The sequence below is a fragment of the Equus caballus genome, chromosome 5 (assembly GCF_041296265.1).
Source record: "Equus caballus isolate H_3958 breed thoroughbred chromosome 5, TB-T2T, whole genome shotgun sequence".
NCBI lineage: Eukaryota > Metazoa > Chordata > Mammalia > Perissodactyla > Equidae > Equus > Equus caballus.
In genome coordinates this window covers 7,818,881-7,841,789 of record NC_091688.1, presented here as the reverse complement: position 1 = coordinate 7,841,789, position 22,909 = coordinate 7,818,881, and the positions used below count along the sequence as shown (strand labels likewise).

At 38.5% G+C, this 22,909-nt stretch overlaps 1 protein-coding gene across 2 annotated transcripts in view; it reads right to left on the bottom strand.

Annotated features, from left to right (window-relative positions):
• DNM3 (dynamin 3) overlaps positions 1-22,082 on the bottom strand; it is a 567,669-nt gene extending 545,587 nt beyond the window's left edge. The window contains exon 1 of one of the 2 annotated variants that reach the window (XM_070267682.1): positions 21,686-22,082. The gene's annotated coding sequence lies outside the window, so the exon portion shown is untranslated. The remainder of the gene's footprint in view (positions 1-21,685) is intronic. The other variant, XM_070267681.1, reaches the window with a different exon arrangement.
• Between the last annotated feature and the right edge of the window lie 827 nt (positions 22,083-22,909).

Genomic DNA, 22,909 nt, shown 5'->3' with positions numbered 1-22,909 from the left:
GAAAGCAGAGAGCTCAGAATACATGGCTCTTGACACAAACCCAGTGGCGATAGGTGGTAACTGCGGCCAAATGACACCAGGATGTGAAAAAACAGAGCCATTCCCTCTAGCAATATCAAACATTTTATTACACCTCCAGACCAGAGAGAAAATGACAAGTACCCAGAAATAAGTCCTGAGGGTGCAGAAATATGTAATCTAAATGGCAAAGAATTCAAAACAGCTATCATCAAAAAGCTCAATAAAGTAAAACAGAATGTAGAGAAACAATTCAATGAGTTCAGAAGCTACTTCACAAAAGAGATTGAAACTATAAAGAAGAATCAATCAGAAATACTAGAGATGAAGGAGATCTCGTCAAGATGGCAGCTTAAGCAGACTCTGAACTCATTTCCTCTCATGAACACAACCAGGTTACAACTATTTTTGGAAAAATTACCCTGGATAGAAAACTGAAAACTGGATAAAAAGAACCCCCACAACAAGGGACAGTCCTGACTAAGGCAGAAGAGGCAGAAGTTCCTGCTGGAGAGGAAAAAAGCCACTGTTGGGAGCAGTGGAGCTTCTCACCTGGCCAGGTGGGAGACACCCTCAGGTACGCAGCCCTCCTTGGAGGAGTGAGGTCCAGGGCAGGGGCCGATACTGCTATAAGCGTACTTCAGACTCAGCCAACTGAGACAAGGGTCTTACTGTCTGGCTTTGCTGGCTGTTAACGGCAGCAGGGATACCCCCAGCAAAGCTATCAGCCAAAAGCCAAAAAGACTCGGGTCTTAAAGAGCCCACACACAAACTCACTCACTGCAGCAATCTAAAATCACCAGAGAGAAGGCTGACAGTCCTTTGATGAAACAAGACTCATCTGGTTGGCTCTGGGGGCATCTTGGTGAGAGGAGGGCCCTCTCTGGAGACTGAGACATTGGTGGGGGCCATTGTTCTGACCTGGTCCAGGTGTGCTGACACAGACCCTGGTGGGCACCATTGAGGTTATTCCCTTGGCCTGTTAGCCCAGGGGTCAGCCACACCCACTGGAGCACAGATTTAATCCTGTTCAGCCAGGGCAGGCAGCCCACCCTAGGGACTGGTCCCACCTAACAGCAAGCCCTCAGGCTACTTTTCAGCCTGCATTGACTGGGTGCCTTGATCCTCTACAGGCAGGCAAGTGTGTCCACCTCTGTGGGGCAGGGCCTATATGAGGACCATGTGAACTGTGGGGGGAATTGGTGGAGAGGTGGGGGACTCTGCAGTGCGGCATCAGGGTATGCTCCAGGGGGTTGAGAAGTGTGCATGGACCAGGATTGTGTTGATGGTGTGTGTGGTCCTGTGGGGGTGAGGCTTATCAGTGGCAAAAGACCTGTGCTTCACAAATAACCATAAAAAGAATCAGCCCCACCTTCCAAAGCCTGAAACAATTGAGTGCTACCATGCCTAGGGCCAGCCCCATTCAGCTGCACTCCTAAGAGAACCAACAACAGCCTTGTAGGCCTGAGGCCTATCGCAACTGTAAGCCCCTGAGACTAGCAACCAGTTACACTGGGTACCCAGTAAAGAGGAAAATTGCAATAGGAGTGTGCTGATAGACTTTGTAGCCAACGGTGCTGAGGTTCCCCAAACCAGATTTACAAACAGCTGGCCAGGGAAGGAAAGACTAGACTCCCAGGGTACCTGCAGTAAGAGCAACCCTGCCACAGCAGAAAGACACAAGTAGCCCACAAAGGGGTCACTCCTGGATCATTTGGACTGATGAGAAGAGGGAAGAACACTGCTGGGCCCCATAAGGCATCTCACACATAAGGCCACTTCGCATGATCAGGAGACATAGCCAACTCACCTAATACATAGAAATAAACACAGAGAAAGAGGCACAATGAGGAGACAAAGGAATACTTTCCAAGCAAGGGAACAGGACAAAACACCAGAAAAAGGACTAAATGAAATAGAAACAAGTGACCTACCCAACAAAGAGTTCAAACAAAATATCATAAGGATGCTCACAGATATTGGGAGAAGACTGGTTGAACACAGTTAGCTCATCAGCAAAGAACTGGAAGATATAAAAAAGAACCAATCAGAAATGAAGAATACAATACTGGAAATGAAAAATTCACTAGAGAGACTCAATAGCAGAGTAGAGGATCCAGAAGAACAGATCAGCGAGCTAGATGAAAGACTAGAGGAAATCACCCTAGCTGAACAGAAAAAAGAAAAAAGAATTAGACAGAATGAGAACAGTCTAAGGGAACTCTGGGACAATATCAAGTGCGCCAACATTTGGATTATAGGTGTCCCAGAAGGAAAAGAGAGAGACAAAGGGGCAGAAAATTTATTTGAAGAAATAATAGATGAAAATTTTCCTAACCTAAGGAAGGAAACAGACATCCAAATACAGGAATTACAGAGAGCTCCAAACAAGATAAGCCCAAAGAGGCCCACACCAAGACATATTATAATTAAAATGTCCAAAATTAAAGACAAAGAGAGAATCCTAAAAGCAACAAGAGAAAGGACACAAGTGACATAAAAAGGAAAGCCCATAAGGCTACCAGCGGACTTCTCAGCTGAGACCCTACAGGCAAGAAGAGAATGGCACAACATATTTAAAGTGCTAAAAGGAAAAAGCCTACAGCCAAGAATACTCTATCCATCAAGGTTGTCATTCAGAATGAAAGGAGAGATAGAGCTTCCCATACAAGCAAAAATTAAAGGAGTTTATCACCAAGAAACCACTTCTACAAGAAATGCTGAAAGGACTTATTTAAGTGTGAAAGCGATGACCACAAATAGAGATAAAAAAAAATTATCAAAAAACGAAAAAAACAGGCAATAAAATAACTTGTAAAGGTGAAAATATAGTAAAGATAGCAGATCAACTACCTGTAAGATAATATGAAGGTTAAAAGACAAAAGTACTAAAATCACCTATTTCAATGATAAGAGGGTAATGGATAGACACACACTAAACAAGAGACTATATATGATTTCAAAAACATAAAATGTGGGAGGAGGGGAGTGAAAAAGTAGAACTTGTAGAAAGCTAAAGAGTCTATCAACTCGATAAAGACTGTTATATACATAGAATATTAAATAGGATCCTCATGGTAATCACAAATCAGCAACCTATAATAAGCAAGCAGAAAACTAAGACAAAAGAAATCAAACATGTTACTAAAGATAGCCATCAAACCACAAAGGAAGAGAGCAAGAGAAAAAGAAAGGAACAGAGAAGAACTACTAAAACACCCAGAAAAAAAAGTAACAAAATGGCAATAAATACATATTTATCAATAGCTACTTTAAATGTCAATGGACTAAATGCTCCATTCAAATGCCACAGGGTGGCCAATTAGATGAAAAAACAAGACCCATGTATATGCTGCATACAAGAGACACACTTCAGACCTAAAAACACTCACAAACTGAAAGTGAAAGGATGGAAAAAGATATTCCACGCAAATGGCAAAGAAAAGAAAGTGGGGGTAGCAATGCTTATGTCAGACAAAATAGACTTTAAAACAAAAACTGTAACAAGAGACAAAGATGGGTACTACATAATGATAAAGGGAAAAATCCAACAAGAAAATATAACACTTATAAATATCTATGCACCCAACATAGGAGCACCTAAATATATAAAGCAATTACTAACAGACATACAAGGAGAAATAGACAGCAACACAATAATAGTAGGGGGATTTAGTACTCCACTTACACCATCCAAACAGAAGATCATCCAAACAGAAGATCAATAGGGAAACACTGGCCTTAAATGACACATTAGACCAGACGGATTTAGTAGATATATATAGAACATTCCATCCAAATAACACAGAATACACATTCCTTTCAAATGCACATGGAATATTCTCCAGGACTGATCACATATTAGGTCAAAAAACAAGTCTCAATAAATTTAAGATGATCGAAATGATACCATGCATCTGTTCTGATCACAAAGGTATGAAACTACAAATCAACTACAGGAAGAAAACCAGAAAAGCCACAAAAATGTGGAGATTAAACAAAATGCTACTGAACAACGATTAGGTCAATGAAGAAATCAAAAGAGAAATCAAAAAGTTCCTGGAGACAAATGACAATGAAAATACGACATGCCAAAATCTGTGGGATATAGCAAAAGCAGTTCTATGAGGGAAGTTTACAGCAATTCAGGCCTACCTCAACAAAGAAGAAAAATCCCAAATATACAATCTAAAAGCACTTCAAAAGGTACTGGAAAAAGAACAAAAAACAAAGCCCAAAATCAGCAGAAGGAAGGAAATAATAAAAATCAGAGCAGAAATAAATGAAATAGAGACTAAAAAAAAAAGAAAAATTAATGAAACTAAGAGCTTGTTCTTTGAAAAGGTAAACAAAATTGACAAACCCTTATCTAGACTCACCAAGAAAAAAAGAAAGAAGGCTCAAATAAATAAAATCAGAAATGAAAGAGGAGAGATTACAACGGACACCTCAGAGATACAAAAGATAATCAGAGAATACTATGAGAAGCTATACGCCAAGAAATTGGATAATCTAGAAGAAATGGATAAATTCTTAGAAACATACAACCTTCCAAAACTGGACCAAGAAGATGTAGAAAATTTGAATGGACCAATTACCAGTAAGGAGATCGAAACAGCAATCAAAAACCTCCCAAAAAATAAAAGTCCAGGACCAGATGGCTTCCCTGGTGAATTCTACCAAACATTCAATGAAGACTTAATTCCTATCCTTCTCAAACTCTTCCAAAAAGTTCAAGAGGAGGGGAGGCTTCCTAACTCATTCTATGAAGCCAACATTATCCTGATACCAAAACCAGACAAGGACAACACAAAAAAAGAAAATTACAGGCCAATATAACTGACGAACATTGATGCAAAAATCCTCAACAAAATACTGGCAAATCGAATACAACAATACATTAAAAAGGTCATACATAATGATTAAGTGGGTTCCATTCCAGGGATGCAGGGATGGTTCAACATCCACAAATCTATCAACATGATATACCACATTAACAAAATGAAGAATAAAAATCACATGATCATCTCAATAGATGCAGAGAAAGCATTTGACAAGATACAGCATCCATTTATGATAAAAACTCTAAATAAAATGGGTATAGAAGGAAAATATTTCAACATAATAAAGGCCATATATGAGAAACCCACAGCAAATATCATTCTCAAAGGAGACAAATTGAAATCTATTCCTCTAAGAACAGAAACGAGACAAGGATGCCCACTGTCACCACTCTTATTTAACACAGTATTGGAAGTCCCACCCACAGCAATCAGGCAAGAAAAGGAAATAAAAGGGATCCACATTGGAAAGGAAGAAGTGACACTGTGACTATTTGCAGATGACATGATTTTATATCTAGAAAACCCTACAGAATCCACTAAAAAACTTTTAGAAACAATAAAGGAATACAGAAGCCATGGGATACAAAATCAATGTACAAAAGTTGGTTGCATTTCTATACACTACCAACGAATTAGCAGAAAGAGAAATTAAGAATAGAATCCCATTTACAATTGCAACAAAAAGAATAAAATACTTACGAATAAACTTAACCAAAGAGGTGAAAGATCTGTACACCAAAAACTATAAAACATTGTTGAAAGAAATCAAAGACACAAAGAAATGGAAAGATATTCTGTGTCTTGGATTGGAAGAATTAACATCATTAAAATATCCATACTTCCTAAAGCAATCTATAGATTCAATGCAATCCCTGTCATAGTTCCAACAACATTTTTCACAGAAATAGAACGAAGAATCCTAAAATTTATATGGAACAAAAAAAGACCCTGAATAGCCAAGGCAATCCTGAGAAAAAAAGAACAAAGCTGGAGGTATCACACTCCTTGATTTCAAAACATACTACAAAGCCCTAGTAACCAAAACAGCATGGTACTGGCACAAAAACAGACACACAGATCAATGGAACAGAATCAAGAGCCCAGAAATAAACCCACACATTTATGGACAGCTAATATTCAACAAGGGGGCCAAGAGCATATGATGGAGAAAGGAGAGTCTCTTCAATAAATGGTGTTGGGAAAACTGGATAGCCACATGCAAAAGAATGAAAGTAGACCATTCCCTTACACCATGCACAAAAATGGATTAAAGACTTGAACGTAAGACCTGAAACCATGAAACTTCTAGAAGAAAACATAGGCAGTATGCTCTTTGACATTTGTCTAAGCAGCATATTTTCAAGTCCCATGTCTGACCAGGCAAGGGAAGCAAAAGGAAAAAATGAACAAATGGGACTACATCAAACTAAAAAGCTTCTGCACAGCAAAGGAAACTATCAACCAAACGAAAAGACAACCTAACAATTGGGAGAAGATATTTGCAAACCATATATCAGATAAGGGGTTAATATCCAAAATATACAAAGAACACATACAGCTCAACAACAAAAAAACCAACAATCCAATTAGAAAATGGGCAAAAGATCTGAACAGAGATTTCTCCAAAGAAGATATGCAGATGGCCAACAGGCATATGAAACAATGTTGAACATCATTAGCTATCAGGGAAATGCAAATCAATAGTACCATGAGGTATCACCTCATTCTGGTCAGAATGGCCATAATTAACAAGACAGGAAACAACAAATGTTGGAGAGGATGTAGAGAGAAGGGAACCCTTGTATACCACTGGTGGGAGTGTAAACTGGTCCAGCCACTATGGAAAGCAGTATGGAGTATCCTCATAAAATTAAGAATAGATCTACCATATGATCCAGCTATCCCAATGCTGGGTATTTATCCAAAGAACTTGAAAACACAAAGGCATAAAGATACCTGCACCCATATGTTCATTGCAGCATTAGACACCATAGCCAAGACTTGGAAGCAACTAGGTGCCCATTGAGGGACAAATGGATAAAGAATATGTGGTATTTATACACAATGGAATACTGCTCAGCCATAAGAAATTGTGAAATCCAGCCCTTTGTGACAACATGGATGGTCCATGAGGGTATTATGTGGAGTGAAATTAGTCAGAGGGAGAAAGCCAAATACCATATGATTTCACTCATAAGTAGAAGATAAAAACAATGACAAACAAATATAGCATTGGAGATTGGATAGGTGGTTACCATAGGGGAAGTGGGGAGAGGGCAAAAGGGGTGATTAGGCTCACATGTGAGGGGATGGACTATAATTAGTTTTTGGGTGGTGAACATGATGTAACCTACACAGAATTTGAAATATATTATGTTGTACATCCAAAAGCTATATAATGTTATAATCCAATGTTACTGCAGTTTAGAAAAAAATTTTTAAAAAGAAATACTAGAGGTGAAAGACACAATGGAAGAAATAAAATAAAATATGTATTCCCTGAATACTTGAGTGGACACCATAGAGGAGCATATCAGCATAATCCAAGATGGACATGTTGAAATGCTCCAGATAGAGGAAGAGAGAGAACCAAGACTAAAAAGAAATCAAGACAGTCTCCAAGAAATATCCGACTCAATTAGGACATGCAACATAAGAATTATAGATATTCAAGAAGGAGAGGAGAAGGAGAATGGAGTAGAAAGTTTGTTCAAAGAAATAATGGCAGAGAACTTCCCAAACCTAGGTAAGGAAATCCAAACCGGTGAACCCTGGGCCACCGAAGCACAATGTGGGCACTTAACTGCTGCGCCACCAGGCCGGCCCCTGTACATTTAACTTTTTAAGAAAATACTAAACTGTTTTCCAAAGCGGTTGTATCATCTTACAATCTCACCAGCAGTGTATGAGAGCTCCAGTTGCTCTCTGTCTTTGCCAACACTTACTCTGGTCAGTCTTTTTAATTTTGGGCATTCTAATGAGTGTGTAGTGGTAATAACTAATGATATTGAGCATCTTTTCATGTGCTTATTTTCCACATGTATATCTTCTTTGGTATCTGTTTAAATCTTTTGCCCACCATAAGGCTAAGAAATTAAAATCAAGTACAAGAAAAAAGCTGGGAAAGTCACAAACATGTGGAGACTAAACAACATGCTATTGAACAACCAAGAGATCAATGAAGAAATTAAAGGAGAAATCAAAAAATATCTGGAGATAAATGAAAATGAAAACATACCATACCAACTCATGGGATGCATCAAAAGTGGTCCTAAGAGGGAAATTCATAGCAATACACACCCACTTTAACAAACAATAAAAATCTCAGATAAGTAATCCTAAACTACACCTAACAGAACTAGAAAATGAAGAACAAACAAAGCCCAAAGTCAGCAGGAGGGAAATAACAATTAGAGCAGAAATAAACAAAATAGAAACAAAAAAACACTAGAAAGGATCAATGAAACTAAGAGCTGGTTCTTTGAGAAGATAAACAAAATTGACAAATCCTTATCCAGATTCACTAAGAAAAAAGAGAGAAGGCTCAAATAAATAAAATTAGAAATGAAAGAGGAGAAATCACAACAGCTACCACAGAAGTACAAAGGATTACAAGAGAGTACTATGAAACTACATGCCCACAAATTAGACAATCTAGAAGAAACGGATAAATTCTTAGACTCATACAACCTCCCAAAACTGAATCAAGAAGAAAAATAGAATCTGAATAGACCACTCAAAATTGAAGAGATTGAAATAGTAATCAAAAACCTCCCAAAAAACAAAAGTCCAGGACCAGATGACTTCTCTGGAGAATTCTACCAAACAGTCAAAGAAGATTTAATGCCTACCCTTCTCAAACTACTCCAAAATATTGAAGAAGGTGGAACACTTCCTAACGCATTTTATGAGGCAAACATTACCCTGGCCCCAAAGCCAGACAAGGACAACACAAAAAAGAAAAATTACAGGCCAATATTGCTGATGAACATAGATGCAAAAATTCTCAACAAAACATTGGCAACCTGAATACAGTAATACAGTAAAGGGATCATACACCATGATCAACTGGGATTTATATCAGGGATGCAGGGATGGTTCAACATGTGCAAATCAATCAATGTGATACACCACGTTAACAAAATGAGGAATAAAAATCACATGATCATCTCAATAGATGCACAGAAAGCATTCGACAAGATCCAACATCAATTTATGATTTTAAAAAAACTCTCAATAAAATAGGTATAGAAGGTATAGAACATAACAAAGGTATATATGACAAACCCGCAGCCAATATCATACTGAACAGGGTAAAACTGAAAGCCATCCCTCTGAGAACAGGAACAAGACAAGGGTGCCCACTCTTGTCACTCCTATTCAACATAGTACTGGAGGTTTTGGCCAGAGCAGTTAGACAAGAAAAAGAAATAAAAGGGATCCAAACTGGCAAGGAAGAAGTGAAACTCTCGCTGTTTGCAGACGACATGATTTAATATATAGAAAACCCTAAAGAATGCACTCAAAAACTATTTGAAATAATCAACAAGTACAGCAAAGTTGCAGGGTACAATATCAACTTACAAAAATCAGTTGCATTTCTATACTAATAATGAACTAACAGAAAGAGAACTCAAGCATACAATCCCATTTACAATCACAACAAAAAGAAAAACATATCTAGGAATAAATTTAACCAAGGAGGTAAAAGACCTATACACTGAAAGCTATAAGACATTATTTAAAGAAATCGATGATGACATAAAGAAATGGAATGATATTCCATGCACCTGGATTAGAAGAATAAACATAGTAAAAATATCCATATCACCTAAAGTAATCTACAGATTCAATGCAATCCCAATCAGAATCCCAATGACATTCTCCACAGAAATAGAACAAAGAATCCTAAAATTCATATGGGGCAACAAAACACCCTAAATAGCTAAAGCAATCCTGAGAAAAAGGAACAAACCTGGAAGCATCACAATCCCTGACTTCAAAATATACTATGAAGAAATAGTAATCAAAACAGCATGGTACTGGCCCAAAAACAGACACACAGATCAACAGAACAGAATTGAAAGCCCAGAAATAAAACCACACATCTACAGACAGCTAATCTTTGACAAAGGAGCCAAGAACATACAATGGAGAAAGGAAATTCTCTTCAGTAAATAGTATTGGGAAAAATGGACAGCCGCATGCAAAAGAATGAAAGTAGACCATTATCTTTCACCATACATAAAAGTTAACTCAAATTGGATTAAAGACTTGAAGGTAAGACATGAAATCAATAAAACTCCTAGAGGAAAATATAGGCAGTACACTCTTTGACATTGGTCTTAGAAGCATCATTTCAAATACCATGTCTCCTCAGGCAAGGGAAACAAAAGAAAAAAATAAACAAATGGGACTACATCAGACTAAAGAGCTTCTGCAAGGCAAAGGAAATCATGAACAAAATGAAAAGACAACCCACCAACTGGGAGAAAACATTTGCAAATCATATATCTGACAAGGGATTCATATTCAAAATATATAAACAACTCATACAACTTAACAACAGGAAAACAAACAACGTGATCAAAAGCTGGGCAGAGGATATGAAGAGAGCGTTTTCCAAAGAAGATATACAGATGGGCAACAGGCACATGGAAAGATGTTTAACATCACGAATCATTGGAGAAACCAAATAAAACAATGAGATATCACCTTACACTTGTTAGAATGACTATAATTACCAAGAAAAAAAAATGTTGGAGAAGATGTGAAAAAAAGGGAACCCCTGTACACTGCTGATGGGAATGCAAACTGGTGCAATCACTATGGAAAACAGTGTGGAGATTTCTCAAAATATTAAAAATAGAAATATCATATGACCCAGCTATCCCACCACCGGGTATTTATCCAAAGAACTTGAAATCAACAATTCAAAGAAACTTATGCACCCCTATGTTCATTGAAGCATTATTCCCAATAGCCAAGATGTGGAAGCAACACAAGTGCCCATCAACTGACAGATGGATAAAGAAGATGTGGTATATATATACAATGTAATACTACTCAGTCATAAAAAATGACAAAATCGTGCCATTCACAACAACATGGATGGACCTAGAAGGTATTATGTTAAGCAAAATAAGCCCCAAAGAGAAAGACAAAAACCACATGATTTCACCCATATGTGGAAGATAAACAAACACATGGACAAAGAGAACAGATTAGTGTTTACCAGAGGGGAAGGAGGTTGGAGTGAGCATAAGGAGTAAAGGGGTACATATATATGGTTACTGACAAATAATCGTGTACAACTGAAATTTCACAATGTTATAAACTATTATGACGTCAATAAAATTAAATTAAATTATAAAACATTGCTAAGAGAAATTAAAGAATACCTAAATAAATGAAAACATATACTATGTTCATGGATTAGAAAATTCAATATTAATTATGTAAATTGTCAAATTGATCTATAGATTCAATGCAATCCCAATCAAAATCCCAACAGATTTGTGTGTGTGTGTGAATACTGACAATCTGACTCTAAAATTTATATGGAAATGCCAAAGACCTAGAAGAGCCAAAAAACTTTGAAAAAGAAAAACAACTTTGCAGGACTTACACTATTTGACTTCTAGTCTTATTATGAAGTTATAGTCATCAAGACTGCTTGGTATTGGCATAAAGATAGAAAAATATATTAATGGAACAAAATAAAGAGCGCAGAAATAGACCCAGACATTTTTGAGCAATTGATTTCAACAAAAGTGCAAAAAGAATTTAGTGGGGAAAAAAAAGAGACAGTCTTTTCAGCAAATGCTGCCAGAGCAATTGGATATCTATATTAAAAATGTTTGATCCACACTTCACACCATATGCAAGTTAACTGAAAATGGATCCTAGACCAAAATATAGAACCTAAAGCTACAAAACTTCTAGAAGAAAACAGAGAAGACAATCTTTTGAACTTGAGTTAGCCAAAGATTTCTTAGATATGGATCAAAAGTATGATCCATGAAAGAATAAATTGATAAATTGGACTTCATCAAAATAAAGAATGTCTGCTCTTTAAAAGACACTCATAAGAAAATGAAAAGACCACCCAAAGACTGAAAGAAAATTTGCAAATCTCATATCTGATAAAAGACACAAGTCTAGGGTATATAAAGAATTCTCAAAACTGAATAATAAGAAAAATATCCAATTTTTTAAATGGGCAAAAGATTTAAACAGATACTTCACCAAAGAAGATATACATATGGAAAATAAGCACATGAAAAGATGCTCAATATCATTAGTTATTACCACTACACACTCATTAGAATGCCCAAAATTAAAAAGACTGACCAGAGTAAGTGTTGGCAAAGACAGAGAGCAACTGGAGCTCTCATACACTGCTGGTGAGATTGTAAGATGATACAACCTCTTTGGAAAACAGTTTAGTATTTTCTTAAAAAGTTAAATGTACAGGGGCCGGCCTGGTGGCGCAGCAGTTAAGTGCCCACATTGTGCTTTGGCGGCCCAGGGTTCGCCGGTTTGGATCCTGGGTGTGGACATGGTACCATGTGCCAAGCCATGCTGTGGTAGGCATCCCACATATAAAGTAGAGGAAGATGGGCACAGATGTTAGCTCAGGGCCAGTCTTCCTCAGCAAAAAGAGGAGGATTGGCAGCAGTTAGCTCAGGGCTAATCTTCCTCGGGAAAAAAAGTTAAATATACAGCTACCATAGGACACAGCCATTCCACTCTTAGGTATTTACCTAAGAGAAATGAAAGAATATGTCCATTTAAAATGTAAACATAGCAGCTTTATTTTTAATAGTCAAAACCATAGGACTTAAATATTCACTGGAATGGATAAAGAACTTGTGGTGTATTCAAACACCAGAATACTCCTTAGAAATGAGAGAATTATCGATACACACAACAGCATGATGATTCTTAAAGTATGCTGAGTGAAAGCAGTCAAACAAAAATGCCTGCATTCTGTATGATTCTGTTAGTATAAAATTTTAGAAAATGCAAATTAATCTATAGTGACAGAAAACAGACCATTGGTTGCCTGAGGACAAGAAATGGGATGGAAAGATAGGAGACCAAGGGATTACAAACAGACATAAGAAAATTTTTTAGGGTGATGGCTATGTTCATTATCTTGATTGTGGTGATAGTTTCATGGGTGCACACAAATGTTAAAACTTATTAAACTGTATGATTTAAACATGTGCAGTTTACACCAATGGATAGATCATCCAAACAGAAGATCAGTACAGAAACATTGGTCATGCGACACGTTAGACCAGATGGACTTAGTAGACATGTATAGAACATTCCATCCAAAAACCACAGAATATGCATTGTTTTCAAATGCACATGGAACATTCTCCAGGAGTGATTACATATTAGGCTACAAAATGAGTCTCAATAAATTTAAGAAGATTGAAATAATACTAAGCATCTTTTCTGACCACAACGGTATGAAACTAGAAATCAACTACAGGAAGAAAATCAGAAAAGTCATAAATATGTGGAGATTAAACAAAATGCTACTGAACAACGACTGGGTCAATGAAGAAATCAAAGGAGAAATCAAAAAGTATCTGGAGACATATGAAAATGAAAATATGACATGCCAAAATTTATGGGAGACAGCAAAAGCAGTTCTAAGAGGGAAGTTTATAGCAATACAGGCCCACCTCAAAAAACAAGAAAAATCTCAAATAAATGATATAACAATGCACCTAAAGGAACTGGAAAAAGAACAAAGCCCAAAATCAGTAGAAGGAAGGAAACAATAAAAATCAGAGTAGAAATAAATGAAATAGAGACTAAAAAAAATAGAAAAAATTAATGAAACTAAGAGCTGGTTCTTTGAAAATATAAACAAAATTGACAAACCTTTAGCTAGACTTACCAAGAAAAAAAGAGAGAAGGCTCAAATAAATAAAATCAGAAATCAAAGAGGAGAAATTACAATGGACACCTCAGAGAAAGAAAGGTTATAAGCGAATACTACAAAAAGTTATATGCCAACAAATTGGATAATCTAGAAGAAATGGATAAATTCTTAGAATCATACAAGCTTCCAAAACTGAATCAAGAATAAATAGACAATTTGAATAGACCAATCACCAGTAAGGACATTGAAACAGTAATCAAAAATCTCCCAAAAAATAAAAGTCCAGACTAGATGGCGTCCCTGGTGAATTCTACCAAACATTCAAAGAAGACTTAATACCTATCCTTGTTAAACTCTTCCAAAAAACTGAAGAAGAGGGGAAGCTTCCTAACTCATTCTATGAAGCCAACATTACCCTGATAACAAAACTAGACAAGGACAATACAAAAAAAGAAAATTACAGGCCAGTATCACTGATGAACATCAATGCAAAAATCCTCAACAAAATACTAGCAAATCAAATATGACAATACATTAAAAAGATCATACACCATGATCAAGTGGGATTTATTCCAGGAATGCAGGGATGGTTCAACATCCACAAATCAATCAGTATGATATACCACATTAACAAATTGAGGAATAAGAATCACTTGATCAGCTGCCAGGGATGCAGGGATGGTTCAACATCCACAAGTCAATCAGTGTGATACACCACATTAACAAATTGAGGAATAAGAATCACATGATCATCTTGATAGATGCAGAGAAAGCATTTGACAAGATCCAATATCCATTTATGATTAAAACTCTGAATAAAATGGGTATAGAGGCAAAGTACCTCAACATACTAAAGGCCATATATGACAAACCCTCAGCCAACATCATACTTAATAGTGAAAAACTGAAAGCCATTCCTCTGAGAACAGGAACAAGACAAGAGTGCCCACTCTCACCACTCCTATTCAACATAGTACTGGAGGTGTTGGACAGAGCAATTAGGCAAGAAATAAAAGGAATCCAAATTGGAAAGGAAGAAGTGAAATTTTTGCTATTTGCAGATGAAATGATTCTATATATAGAAAACCCTAAAGAATCCACCCTAAAACTATTAGAAATAATCAAGTACTGCAAAGTTTCAGGGTACAAAATCAATTTTAAAAAATCAGTTGCATTCCTATACACTAACAATGAACTAGCAGAAAGAGAAATCAAGAATACAATCCCATTTACAATCACAACAAAAAGAATAAAATACCTTGGAATCAACTTAACCAAAGAGGTGAAAGACTTGTACACTGAAAACTGTAAGACATTATTGAAAGAAATTGAAGAAGATATAAAGAAATGGAAGATATTCTGTGTTCATGCGTTGGAACCATAAACACTTTAAGATGTCCATACTACCCAAAGCAATATATAGATTCAATGCAACCCCAATCAGAATCCCAATGACATTCTTCACAGAAATAGAACAAAGAATCCTAAAATTTATATGGAACAACAAAAGACCCTGAATAGCCGAAGCAATCCTGAGAAAAAAGAACAAAGCTGGAGGCATCATAATTCCTGACTTCAAAATATACTACACAGCTATAGTAATCAAAACAGCATGGTACTGGCACAAAAATAGACAAACAGATCAATGGATCAGAACTGAGAGCCCAGAAAAAAAACCATACATCTATGGACAGTTAATCTTTGACAAAGGAGCCAAGAACATACAATGGAGAAAGGAAAGTCTCTCCAATAAATGGTGCTGGGAAAACTGGACAGCCACATGCAAAAGAATGAAAGTAGACCATTATCTTGCACCATACGCAAAAATTAACTCAAAATGGATTAAAGATTTGAATGTAAGACCTGAAACCATAAAACTCCTAGAAGAAAATATAAGCAGTACACTCTTTGACATTGGTCTTAGCAACATCTTTTCGAATACTAAGTCTACTTGGGCAACAGAAACAAAAGAAAAAATTAACAAATGGGACTACATCAGACTAAAGAGCCTCTGCAAGGCAAAGGAAGCCATGAACAAAACAGAAAGACAACCTACCAACTGGGAGATAATATTTGCAAATCAGTTATCAGACAAGGGGTTGATCTCCAAAATATATGAACTCATGCAACTCAACAACAACAACAAAACAACCCAACCAAAAAACGGGCAGAGGATATGAATAGACATTTTTCCAAGGACCATACACAGATGGCCAACAGACACATGAAATGATGCTCAACATCACTAATTCTCAGGGAAATGCAAATCAGAACTACAATGAAATATCACCTTACATCAGTCAGAATGGCTACAATTACCAAGATGAAAAACAACAAATATTGGAGAGGATGTGGAGAGAAGGGAATGCTCATACGCTGCTGGTGGGAATGCAAACTGGAGCAACTACTATGGAAAACAGTATGGAGAGTTCTCAAAAAATTAAAAATAGAAATATCATCTGATCCAGCTATCCCACTACTGGATATTTATCCAAAGAACTTGAAATCAATGATCCAAAGAGATTTATGCACCCCTATGTTCATTGAAGCATTATTCACAATAGCCATATATGGAAGCAACCCAAATGCCCCTCTACAGATGAATGGATAAAGAAGATGTGGTGTGTGTATATATATATATATATATATATATATATATACACAATGGAATACTACTCAGCCATAAAAAAGACAAAATTGTCCCACTTGCAACAACATGGATGGACCTTGAGGGTGATGTTAAGTGAATTAAGCCAGACAGAGAAAGACAAATACTGCATCATTTCACTCATATGTGGAAGATAACAAATACATGGATAAAGAGAACAGATTAATAGTTACTAGAGGGGAAGGGGGTTGGAGGGTGGGCGAAAGGGACAAAGGGACACATATGCATGGTGATGGATAAAAATTAGACTACTGGGGGTAAGCATGATGAAGGGTATTCAGGAATTGATAAACAATAATGTACATCTGAAATTACACAATGTTATAAACCATTATAATCCCAATAAAATTACTTTTTTTAAAAAAGAAGATATACAGATGGCCAAAAGGCACAGAAAAAAGATGTTCAATATCATTAAGTACCAGGGAAATGCAAACCAAAACTACAATGAGATATCACCTCACTCCTGTCAGAATGGCTATAATTAACAAGACAGGAAATAAGTGTTGGAGAGGATGTGGAGAGAAGGACACTCTCAAACACTGCTGGTAGGAGTGCAAACTGGTGCAGCCACTATGAAAAACAGTATGGAGATTCCTTAACATATTAAGAATAGAACTACCATATGATCCAGCTATCCCACTGCTGGGTATTTATCCAAAGAACTTGAAAACACGAATGCATAAAGATACATGCACCCCTATGTTCACTGCAGCATTATTCACAATAGCCAAGACTTGGAAGCAACCTAGGTGCCCATAAAGGGACGAATGGATAAAGAAGTTGTGGTACATATGCACAATGAAATACTACTCAGCCATAAGAAACGATTAAATCCGGCCATTTGTCACAACATGGATGAACCTTGAGGGTATTGTGCTAAGCGAAATAAGTTAGAGAGAGAAAGTCAAAGACCATATGATCTCACTCATAATTACAAGGCAAGAACAACGACAAACAAACACATAGGGACAGAGATTGGATTGGTGGATATCTGAGCAGAAGGGAAGATGGGGGGAGGGAGAAAAGGGTGATAAGGCACACGTGTGTGGTGATGGATTGCAATTAGTCCTTGGGTGGTGAACATGATGTAATCTACACAGAAATCGAAATATAATGATGCACACCTGAAAAAAAATTTGCAGTTTGTTGAACGTCAACTATACCTCAATAAAGCTGCTTTTTAAAAATTACATAATCTTTTTACGGTACTTTCACATAGTAGGTCCTAAATGAACACTAGCTTTCTTTCTTTTAACAACTATGTTTTACAACTATGAACTAATAGGATCTTAATTCCTGGCTAGGGGAGCTCATTTCTCACTAGGAAAAGTACAGGAACAATTTTTGAAAAGCTAAACTGCTCTGTCATCTTTGTTTTCAGTTTTCCTACAGCTGGCAGCTCTGTGTCAGCAGTGCCCCAGAGAGCTGGGCAAAGTGAGAGAGTCCAGCCTGGCTTCACTCCTGTCCACCCTCATCTCCCAGAGCCATCATCTCTGGCAACCTAATCTAATTTGGTGGCTTATCAAAATGCAAGGCTCTTCATTGCGGCAATCCCACTGCCCTAGCATAGTGTTTGGCATGTGGCTAGTGCTTGATAAATGCTGAAAGAAGGGAGAAATGAAGGAAAAGAGCAAAGTTTCTATCCCCGTTCCTGTTTGCCTGCATGGTGACCTCCCGCTCTCCCATCTAGCATAAGCCCGAGCAGAATCTCAATAAAGAGGATTCTGAGGGACCCAAGTATGTCAGATGAAGACATGGAGCTCAAGGTTGGGGGACATCGCTTTGCTTGTGAGGGGAAAGTAGAAGGTCTGTGAGGGTAAAGTCGGTGCAGAGAGGTCAGTGCCCCCTGAGAGTGCTCTAGGTGGAAGCTGATGAGCCCCCGAGAGCCCTGGCCTGGACCCCAAGCAGCGCTCACACAGAAGACGACGGAGTACAGTTCAGAACAGGAGAGACAGGAATCCTCCCCATTTCTGCACAGGATCCAGTGAGGTTCTGGTGACAAAGAGGACAGAAGGTGATGCTTGCCATTTTGACATCTCAAGTGTTTTGCAGCTTCATGAGCACTGAGAGACAGAACCTGTGTTCTTGAGGAGAGAACAGGAGCAGTGGCGCAGACGGTCCTCAGTGGCACGACTGAGGGAGACCAGAGCAGAAGGTTGAGAGCCATGCTAGATGGGTGTGGGGCAGGGCTTAAGACTCACTAGGCAAATGAGAGCAAGAAGTTTAGGAAATTTGAGTCATTACTATTAACGTGACCTCATTTGTACCTGTAGACTGATGGGAATTGGGATATATCCACTGGAAAAATTTTGCATTGTGAAAAGTAAGCCAAAACTATTATCTCTAAGCATTCCTAGCTCAGACAGGAATTTAAGACAATACACTGGGAAAATAAAAGTTATATTTTATTTTCTATTTTTTTTTTATTATATTTTATTTTAAGCTATCTCCCCACTAGCTGTAAACGCTGGCTATTCAGGGAGTTCCCTTCTCTACTTATCACTTTCAGATACTTTGAAAGTAAGCTTATCTATTGGTTCTTAGTGTTTTCCTAAATGCTTACCATCCAAATGCCTCCAAAAAGATGGCAGAGTCCTATACGCACAGTCAAATAAGTTCATTTCAATTACCTGAAAGTATTCCTCAGGAAAATCCTAAAGGGCTGACTTTGATGATGAAAGAAGAGCCCTGAAATGCTCCCTTGAAGCCCCAGCTGTGGCTGGGCTGAGCTCTGCTCTGGCAGGTGGCCCAGAGCCACTGCAGCTCTGGGTCTCCATAATACCCACAACTTTTACACCAGTGCCTTTCCACGACTACTCCGCTTCTGGGGCTTACCAAACACCCTGCTCGGACATCACAGCCATTCTCAGTCCCTCAATCTTGAACTGATAGCAAAACAGAGATGATATTTTAAGATCTTCATGTTGCTAGGGTTCCAAACTCTCGTGCTCAAGAGAGAAGACGGTTGGCATGGTACGGTAGAAAGAACTGGACTGGAAGCTTAGGGATATCGATTCTAGTCCTGACTCTGCCCTTTCTCATGAGTAAATGACTGGGAATCAGTCCAGTATATACTTGTAACTCATTGGCCAGCCTTGTCTCCCATGGCTGTGCTGTGCCATGGGAGGCAGAATTTAAGAGTAACATCACCAGCCTTGGGTTGGGGGTAAGACCTGGATCTTCCACATGATGACCAGAAGATGGGTTAGGTGGCCTAGCCCGTTCAGACGACCTTTGTAGGAAATTTTTCTGTTGTCCAGTTTCCAAATGGCCTAAGGTTCACTCATTCTCTAAATGGAGAAGTAGATGCTGAGGTGGCCATGGGAAAATAGCCCTTCTTGCAAGGAGAGCGCTAAGTAAGCAAGCACTCAATTGGTGCTACTCCTTAAACTTAACTTGAAAATGGCACTTCATGGCTTCTGTGAACTAATAGCATTCAGTAAGAGGTCAACCTTAATTTTCTGCAGGACCTGTTGGCATAAGTGCCTTAAAAATTAATAAATTAATATTATCCATATAACAAAGCACTGCCACATACTAATGAAGCTATCTTTTCATCATCAAATAGAAGGCTCATGAGAGCAGGGACTTTTAACTTTTATTCACTATGATTTTTCTAGTGCAATAGAACAGCGCCTGGTTCATGGTAGGACCTCAATAAATGTTTGTCAAATAAAAGAATCATTGAATAAGATATTTGTGAAATGAATCTGTATGCAGTGCTTTGGAGAATTGCCAAATGTGTGTAACTGTCCTTGATCAAAATAATGGGAACTTCATATTGCCTGACAACTTTCTGTGAATACCCTCACAACATTTCCTCCCTTGTTCCCTCAGGCACTCCGCTAGCATCCTCAGGAAACTGGTAGAGATTCAAGCCTTATTTTAAAGAAGAAAGCTGGACACTGTTATTTCAGAGTTGTAGATCAAATCTCAACCGAGCCAACACTATGCCTCCAAGATGACGCTCTGCAGGTCCACAGCCCCGAAGACCACCTCAGCTTGTTCCCACTCACCACCAAAACAGGGAGAAAAAAGTTCTTCTGAATATATTGCCTAGATAAATAAAATATATCACTGTAATATTAAGTAGGCGTTCGTACCTGTGCTTTTATTAACGGAACTACCTTGTTTTGATCCTCTTGGTTTGTTTAAATACAAAGAATCTAATGAATTCAAACCGTTAGCTCCACCAAATATCGCAAATCATTCCAATTTTCTTGAAAAACGTCATTTTAAAAACAATATGCTTCTAAGATCTCCAGTGGGATGACAAACTCACAGAGCCTCCCTTTTTCAGTCCTAGGAGATAATATCCTATGACAGCTCTTCTAAGACCTGTCTTTATCAGAATTGCTTGAAAGCTTTTAAAAGTACAGATTCCTGGGCTCTACCCCTGTCCACTCCATCACCACACAGACATACCCAAGATTCCAAATGGTACGTCTGGGATATGGTCCAGAATTTGTATATGGAAAATGGTCCCCAGGTGGTTTTGTGGAGCAACCAGATTTCAGAAACCCCTTGTACACTGTGCCGCTATATAAAAATCTCCCAAAACTACTGACTACAAAATCAGTGGTTCTTTTCCTCGGCTCCTAAAGGAGAGGATTGTGTCTCTTAACCCACCAATCCTGAGGCATACGGGAGCTACAAACTCAAATGCCAGCAGGACCAGGCATGTAACATAAATGCACGAAGGAGGCAGACAGGGAGCAATGGGGACTGCTGCAAATACGATGTATCTAAAAGGGACACACGCTTACCAGTTCTAACCAAGTGTGAACATGAGCCCGGAATTGCCAGAGCTTCCAAGTTTTCAAAAGAAGCCAGAAATCCAGATTTTATATAAAATGTCTTGTGAAGGCTAAACTAGGTAGAATGTGGCCCAGAGGGCATATAATCTCTGGTTCTGTGGAAGGGCACAGACAAAACCCTTTTAGGCAGTGTGTTCGTTCCCTGAGGCTGCAGGAACAAACTACAGGTTTCCCCCGCTATCCAAAAGCAGAGCGTTCCTATGAAAACTTTCATAGGCTGAAATGGCATGAAGTGAAGAAACAGTTACCATTCATTTATATGGGAAAAATTTTTTAGTGTTCCCAGACCCAAAAAGCAACCTACTAAATCATACCAAATAACACATATAACTTAAAATAATACTAACATACAGTAAAAGCGGGAACGATATGAGAAATACACAGCCTACAGAAGGTAGAAATAACGTGCACACCACGTAGTTTCACTTACCTGAACCAGGAAGGCAGCGAGTACACTGGAAGGCTGAGAGGCGGTGGTGAGGACGTGCGGTAGGCTAGGTTGTCGGAGGCTGGGTGGTGGGAGCTGCAGGGGACTGGGGTGTAGGAGAGAGAGGAAGAGGGTCGTCTGCCAACATCTCATCACCTTCTGAGTCCACCAGGGCAGGCCGGTCACTAACGTCTACTCTTTCTTCCACGTCTGCCTGCCTCACGTGGAAGGTGGAGGTTCGCCGTCTGCTGTGGCTGCTGTGGCTGCTGTGGAAGGCCTGAAATAGGACAGTGTGCTTGACTGCTTAGCCTCTGTAACAGCTCACTGCAAAACAAATGCTGAACGCTATTTTTGCTTGTTGCATCTTGCCATAAAAGCAAAAATCCTCTGCAGATTTCCCTGGGTTAGCAAAAACAGGTACTAATGTAGGTCTTTCATAAAAGCAAAGTGGGGTAAAGCGAACTTTCGGATAGCAGGGGAAACCTGTACCACAAATTATGCAGCTTAAGACGACTGAAATTTGTTCTCTCATAATTACGGAGGCTGGAAATCCTCAATCAAGGTGTCAGCAGGGTTGGTTCCTTCTGGAGGCTCTGAGGGAGAACCGTTCCATGCCTCTTTCCTTGCCTCTGGTGGCTGTTAGCAACCTTGGCGTTTCTTGGCTCGTGGACACATCTCTCTAATCTGCCACTGTCTTCATATGGCCTTCTCCCTGTGCATCTCCCCTGTCTCTGTTTCCCCTTCTGTCTTTCCCTAAATCCTGTCTTTGGATCTAGGGCTGCCCTAATCCAGGATGATTTCATCTCGAGGTCCTTAACTGATTTTAATCACATCTGCAAAGACCGTTTTTCCAAATAAGGTCACATTTACCAGTTCCAGGGGTTAAGACTTAGATATTTCTTTTGGGGGGGGGACACTATTCAACCCCCTACAGGGAGGCTTGCATTAAAAATATATCCAAATCCATTATTACTATTAAATTTTATTTTTGCCAACCTTTTCCCGCATCTACTAATTTACTACTAGGATAGAAATGACTTATGTCTTGGCAGAAAACTTGACATGCTAGCTCAGGCCAAGATGCATATTGTTACATTTCTTTCTCATATGCCTCCCAGATTTACTAAAGTCTTTGGGCTGTGTCTAGCAGTCCTCAGGATGCACTCTCAGGGCCCAGTGATAGCGGGGAGTGGGGCTGCTATGCTCCGTGGTGGAAATCACCCTCTG